Source organism: Pectinophora gossypiella, chromosome 22 (assembly GCF_024362695.1).
Source record: "Pectinophora gossypiella chromosome 22, ilPecGoss1.1, whole genome shotgun sequence".
In the NCBI taxonomy this organism is placed as follows: domain Eukaryota; kingdom Metazoa; phylum Arthropoda; class Insecta; order Lepidoptera; family Gelechiidae; genus Pectinophora; species Pectinophora gossypiella.
The window spans coordinates 4783668-4790024 of record NC_065425.1 but is presented as its reverse complement, the minus strand read 5'-3'; the positions used below and the strand labels follow the sequence as shown (position 1 = coordinate 4790024).

At 38.8% G+C, this 6357-nt stretch overlaps 1 non-coding gene across 1 annotated transcript; it reads right to left on the bottom strand.

Moving 5' to 3' along the window:
* Positions 1-686: 686 nt before the first annotated feature.
* Positions 687-758, bottom strand: Trnaa-cgc (transfer RNA alanine (anticodon CGC)). The gene has a single exon. It is a non-coding gene; the product is annotated as a tRNA-Ala (tRNA).
* Positions 759-6357: the final 5599 nt, after the last annotated feature.

The window sequence follows — 6357 nt, the reverse complement described above, 5'->3', positions numbered from 1 at the left end:
ACCACGATTCCGAGTTGATATCAAGTGGAATTTCTTGTCGAAAACTTCATGATAGTATTATTAATTATTTTTAGTTAGATCTATTCTAGTCACGCACCTTAGAAGAGAATACAAAAAAAGGTTCTTAGCATTAAAGAGTTTTTACAACAGGAACGAGTGAAAGTTTTTAAAGTTTTACTCATCACGGCTTGTGGTTCTGTTCACGCTATGGGGATTACGGTCGTGAGTTTTATGTATGTATATGCGTTAAGCAGAGTCGACAAGCGAAGTAAAGTTTTAGTATGTGATACCTCCATTCCGTTTGATTACTCCTATAGGCGTTACGCGTGACGCGTTTGCGAGGACCAATCTTGTTCAATGTTAGCTGTTAAGTTTTATGGACGTCTGCTTAGGAACAAAGACTTTACGTAGACTTTGGAAAATGTCTTATACCTTCTTCTTCTTATCGTGTGGGTTGTGAGGTGGAATACCAGCCTCATCAACCCTGCTGTCAGGGTTATGATTCAGCCGCCACAGGCCCCTGACATGGCTCATATAACGATTACTCACTTACATCAGTAAGTAGTAACCGGGACCGATGGCTTAACGTGCCTTCCGAAGCACGGATCATCTTACTTTCGGAAAACCAGGTAATCAGCCTGTAATGTCCTAACCAAACTAGGGATCACAAAGTGATTTTTGTGATATGTCCCCACTGGGATTCGAACCCGGGGCCTCCGGATCGCGAGTCCAACGCTCAACCACTGGACCACAGAGGCCGTTCTTACACCGATAGGTATTGTTATCATCATCACTAATTTAAGAGCCATGCTCTTGTCAGTGTAGCATTCTTCATTTTGTCTATCAAAAGCCAATTCCTTCACTTCCTTATAAGACACGACGTTCGCCATTAATCTATTCCATATAAGCTCTTTTTGGTCTTCTCCTTCTTCTCTTCTATGATATTTTTAATAAATTCGCCGTGTCGAGGTATTATTATACTTACACATAAAATAAATAGCCTATATACTCCCTTCAATCAACCGGTAGTGGTACAGAGCATATTCCACGCTTCTCTATTACGGGTTCATGGAGGTGTTTAACGGATAATAGCCAGGGACGCGTATTTAGAAATGCTAGTTCAATACGTCCCCACCGGCGGATACGAATTGGATTAGGATTACCGAGCGAAAAACGAGGAAACCCTACTCCAATACGTCCCAGACGCTGACGAACTGGAGTAGGATTTCTAGGTTAATATGCGTTAAAATGTGCTAGAAACCCTCATTCTATTTGTCAACCTCGCGTGACGTATTGGTATAGGATTTCAAAGGATAGAGGTTATCTTAATTCTGATTGTCATCGTTAAGCTGATACTAAAGTTAGCTTATAAATGATGATGAATATGAACTAATATTATGTTTTTGGTTTACAGATAGCTATCTGATACATTTTATATTAAATATACTATTTCGGATTATGAGGTGCTTCAAGCTTGCTATGAGTCATCATGATCTCCATAGCATTTATCCCGTTTTTCACAGAGTCCGGTTACCTAACCTGAAGATTTGACAGGACCGGTTTTTTACAGAAGTGACTGCCTGTCTGACCTTCCAACCTGCAAAGGGAAAACCAGTCCAATAGGTTACATACATAGGTTAGGTCAGATAATTTTGGAAATGCATTTCTCGGGAACGTGGGTTTTCAATCAAGTTAGCAATGAGTAATAATTAGAAATTGTTTGCTAGATGGTGATCCAGCCAGGAAGCACCATATCAGAATCAGAATCAGAATCATTTATTCAACGTAATTATCATGGATAAACTTGTTGAAGGTCAATGTAACATTTTTGAATTTACGTCATTTCGCAAGGTGTTATGGCTGAGGAGAAGAAATGACAAGAAACTGCAACAGCAACACATCTTTTAAATCAATGAGGGTACATTACAAGTTATTTAATAACTAGAGGAACACATTCAATACCAGACATTTTTATCATTTAGGTAATCATTAATCTTATAATAGGCTTTTTTACATAAAGTAAGCTTCACGTGAGCTTTAAATTTATTCTCTGACAAATTTAAAATATTATCTGGTATTTTATTGTAAAAACGTATACATAACCCCAAAAAAGATGAATTTAATTTACTTAATCTAGAATTTTGAACAACAATTTTATTTTTATTCCTTGTATTGTAAGTATGCCGTACTATCAAGTAATCGTATTATCAAGAAGCGATCAGACGCTATAACTATTTTCTTTTGTAAAGAATGAGTAATATTACTACAGAGATTACGGGCACTTATGTACGGAAGCTCAGGTTGATAGTCTTGACATAAAATAAATATGTAACCATTTTCTTAGACGAAACCGCATACTTTATTTAAAGATGTCTACAAAATAATAATCATTATTATATGACTTTACTTTATAGCTAACATCTATTTTTACAACTTTGCTTGTAAAAACGTGTAGGCGTTTCCTTTTTGCTACTTAAGAAAATCGTATTATAGGTAGTAGGTATTCTGAACGAAAAGAGATCTAAAGTTGAACAGTAAATTTGACTTAAGTACCTAAGACTCTAGTGTTTTTTTTCCACTGAGATATTAACCCGATAGCCTGTTATAGCGATGAGCCCTTAAAAATGTTCAAACTCCACTTTTCGGCGATTGGATAATTTTGACCTTTTTTATGACTTCTATAATGGCTAACCCAAGATTACGAAGACTATACAGTTTTACATAAGTACAATTTATATTTTTTTAGTGGTAGGTAACACTTACGTTTCGACGTCGAATGTCTCAGTACTATTCGGTGATAATAGGGTGCTTTCCACCTATTCAAATCAGTTACTTTTTAAACGTCAAAACACGAAATGACTATGGAATTTGTCTGAAAAGCAACCTGTGACGTAAAAAACGTGACTAAATGTCGCACTTATTACCATTTTTCTTCATAAAACATCCTAAATTTAATAGGTAAAGGAAACGTTTCTTGTCACCTTTAGATCTGTCTTTATTTAGTAAATCAGAATTTCATAATTTATCTTTGATAGGTCAAAAGGCCTAGGAAACTAACCAATTTTAGAAAGGTCTCTGAAAGTTACTCGCAGGAGAACCTAATGAAGAACCTATATGTAATGTAAAATTATATAAATTATTATATATATATTATATATAATAATGATTATAAAATATGCTGAGTTTAGCGACGTTTGCATTCTGTTACTAACTTATACAAGTTACCTTTTTTTCTGTAGCCTATATGTAATTGATGTCCCACTGCTTGTGCAAAGGCCAAGTACAATTCAAACCAAGGACAAGTTATCTTAATTATTTTTATTTTAAATACGCTCCCGACTATATCCTCGTAAAGCTGAGATTTGGTTTTACGACTAAATTGTCGACACTACATAGATGGACGTTCATTAACTAACTCGTTGGCTGTACTAAATAAGGACCTCAGTCTACGAATAAAATTTATTCGTACACCTCAGTATATTTTATTTACTTATTAAGGCCAATATCTCATCTGAGCAGTTTAATTTCCAGAATATCCCGCAAAGAAGGTAAGATGAAAATAAGTCGGTACATAATTGCTCGGCACTTATGATCCCGGGTAATTTCGTCGCCGAAGGCTGGGCCAATTAGGGATGTTCGGGTGAGCCGGGATGAAATGGGATGTGCGTCGGCTAGGACGGCCTAGTGACGACGTTGGAGCCATGGTTTTGAAGGAAATCGGAAACTGATTAATTTAATCATCATCATCAATTTAAGAGCTACGCTCTTGTCTTGTTTTGTTTTGTTTTTTAGGGAAAAATAGGGCAGTGGTTTCCCTCTTGCCTTCCGCCCCGCAGTACTCTGTCTGACGCAAGTGGGATGGCGCCCAGAGTAGTATATTACAAAGCCATACTAGGACTCCTGTCCTCCGCCTCTGAATAGTACTGACAGTTACTGCTGCCCTCTGTCAGGTTCCAGGTTACAGTCCCTGTGACTTGCCCCTTCCGTCCTACATTGCCGTACCGATGGCTCCCATCTTCGCCTCTCTCTGATTAATTTATTTATTAAAAAAAAATCAAGCGGCAGTAACGCGGTCACGTTACTCAGGAATAATGTAGCATTCTAATGAGGAAATCGGTCAGTAGTTTATTGAGTTTATTCTTTACAAACGTACGCGACGTGATGAAAACGGGGCATTAAAGAATTATACTACCTTAGGAGCAAGGGAGATATATCTTCAACACTAAATTGAGAAAGAAAGCAACGTTTATTATATAGGGACACCGCATAACTTACAATTACCTAGTTTACGCTCCAGCCTCCACAAACATATGTTAAATAAGTCAAAATGTAACTTATTACTATTATGTTGTGGAGGTAATAAACGATTTTTTTTTTTTTACAATTAGAACACGTAATGAAAGCAACTAAATAGACACAGTACAAATAAATAGACAGTAAACATTAAGGAAAATTGTAATTACACGAGTCTGCATGTCGCCTGTGCGAAGCAGCCGCATCAAGATTATTCTAGCTAGACTAACTGCATCCTGAAAACGTTCATCATCATTATAATTTAAGAGCCATGCTCTTGTCGGTGTAGTATTTTCCATTCCAGTCTATCAAAGGCCAATTCCTTGACTTCCCTATAAGACACGACGTTAACTTTTTCTTTATTATGTTCCATGTAAGCTCTTCTTGGACTTCCCCTTCCTCTCTTACCTTGTAGCTTTCCTTCTATGATGTTTTTAATAAATTCGTCGTGTCTTATTAGTTGTCCAATCATCTTACAAATCATATTAAATCCACACCATATGAGAAACTGTCCCAATAACCTCCCACAGCGTGGACCACCTACGAAACCAGTTCTACCTTAATTAAATTACAACAAGAAAACCCTTTTGTAAATGGTTGAAATTTATTTCAGTGTTGCGGCTGGTGTGTTATAACGCGACTAATTTCGGTCTCAGACCTCTGTTTGAATATTTCAATGTAATTCCCAAGTTTTAATTGACTTTTTGCTGACTCATATAGGTTTTTAACTTGGTCGGGTTAGACACCGTTTCTGGTTAAATTTAATTAGGGCGCTAAATATAGGAGGTTAGTTGATATGATAACAATATAGAGTGACTATTATTACAATTAGCCCGTATAAGTGTTATCCTATTGATTTATTAAGTATTTCCTAAATAATTGTGTTGTGTTTTTTTAACCTAAAAATCACCAGTAGCTGGCTGGATAAAAGTGCAGTGCAATATTAACAGCGACTTTCTCAAGACTGTCGGGAATTAAATAGTGATTTTTGTACGCTTAAAAAAACTATATTTGTGTCATATTTATATATTCTTAATTTAAAATCCAGCATATTTCTACGAAAAACAGATCAGTCAGCGCCATCTGTGTTTCACTCTCACTACTACTGCAAGTACTGCAACAATTGTGTGTCGTTGTCGATAATTACCAATCATAATACGCTAGCAAAACTACACCGAAGATGGAGCCACCTGTGCCCGTCGTCGTATATAACTCGTGTGCAAGATGTGAACGAGAAATAAAAAGCAGGGAATTTCTAAAATGTTGCCAGTGTCTTAAATATTATGATTTACTATGTACGAGTGTTAGCGAGAAACGGTTCTACAATACTATGAGAGATGAACATAAGGAAAACTGGAAATGCGAGAAGTGCTATAATGTAGAGCATGAGCCAGACATCAACAACGCCGACCCTGGTTTCTTGAATGTCACGTTGAGAAGCCGACCTGGAAAGACGGGCGCCTCCGTCCCCGCGCAAGTAACTACGGCGCCTGAGTTCAACTTGGCCACTGAGATACGTTTGTTGCGCGAAGAAATGAAAGCTGCAAGACTCGAGATGCAGGAGTTTAGGAGTGCGATCTCTGGCCTGACATCTGCGGTCAGTGTCTGCAGCAGCCGCATCGACGAGCTCACAACGCGGGTGGAGGCGCTTGAAAACCAGCAACACGAGCCCACTAATGCCAACACTTCGTCTCTCGAACAAACAATTGCTGATTTGAAGTTGGAACTCAACGATCGCGACCAGGAGTTGCTCTGCAACGATATAGAAATCGCAGGTATACCTGAAGAAAAAAATGAGCGTTCAACCCATCTCATACTGACCGTCGCTACCAAGCTAGGAGTCACATTGGAAGAACGAGACGTCGTGTCTGCGGAACGCGCCGGGCCGGTGCGGCAGCCGGAGCCGGGAAAGGAGGCGGCGCCGCGACCTCTGGTGGCGCGACTGGCGCGCCGCGTACTGCGCGACCAGCTGTTGGCCGCCGCGCGTGTGCGCCGCAACATAACCACCGCCGGCCTGGAGCTGGACTCCGCTGAACGACGTTTCTATGTCAACGAGAGACTAAC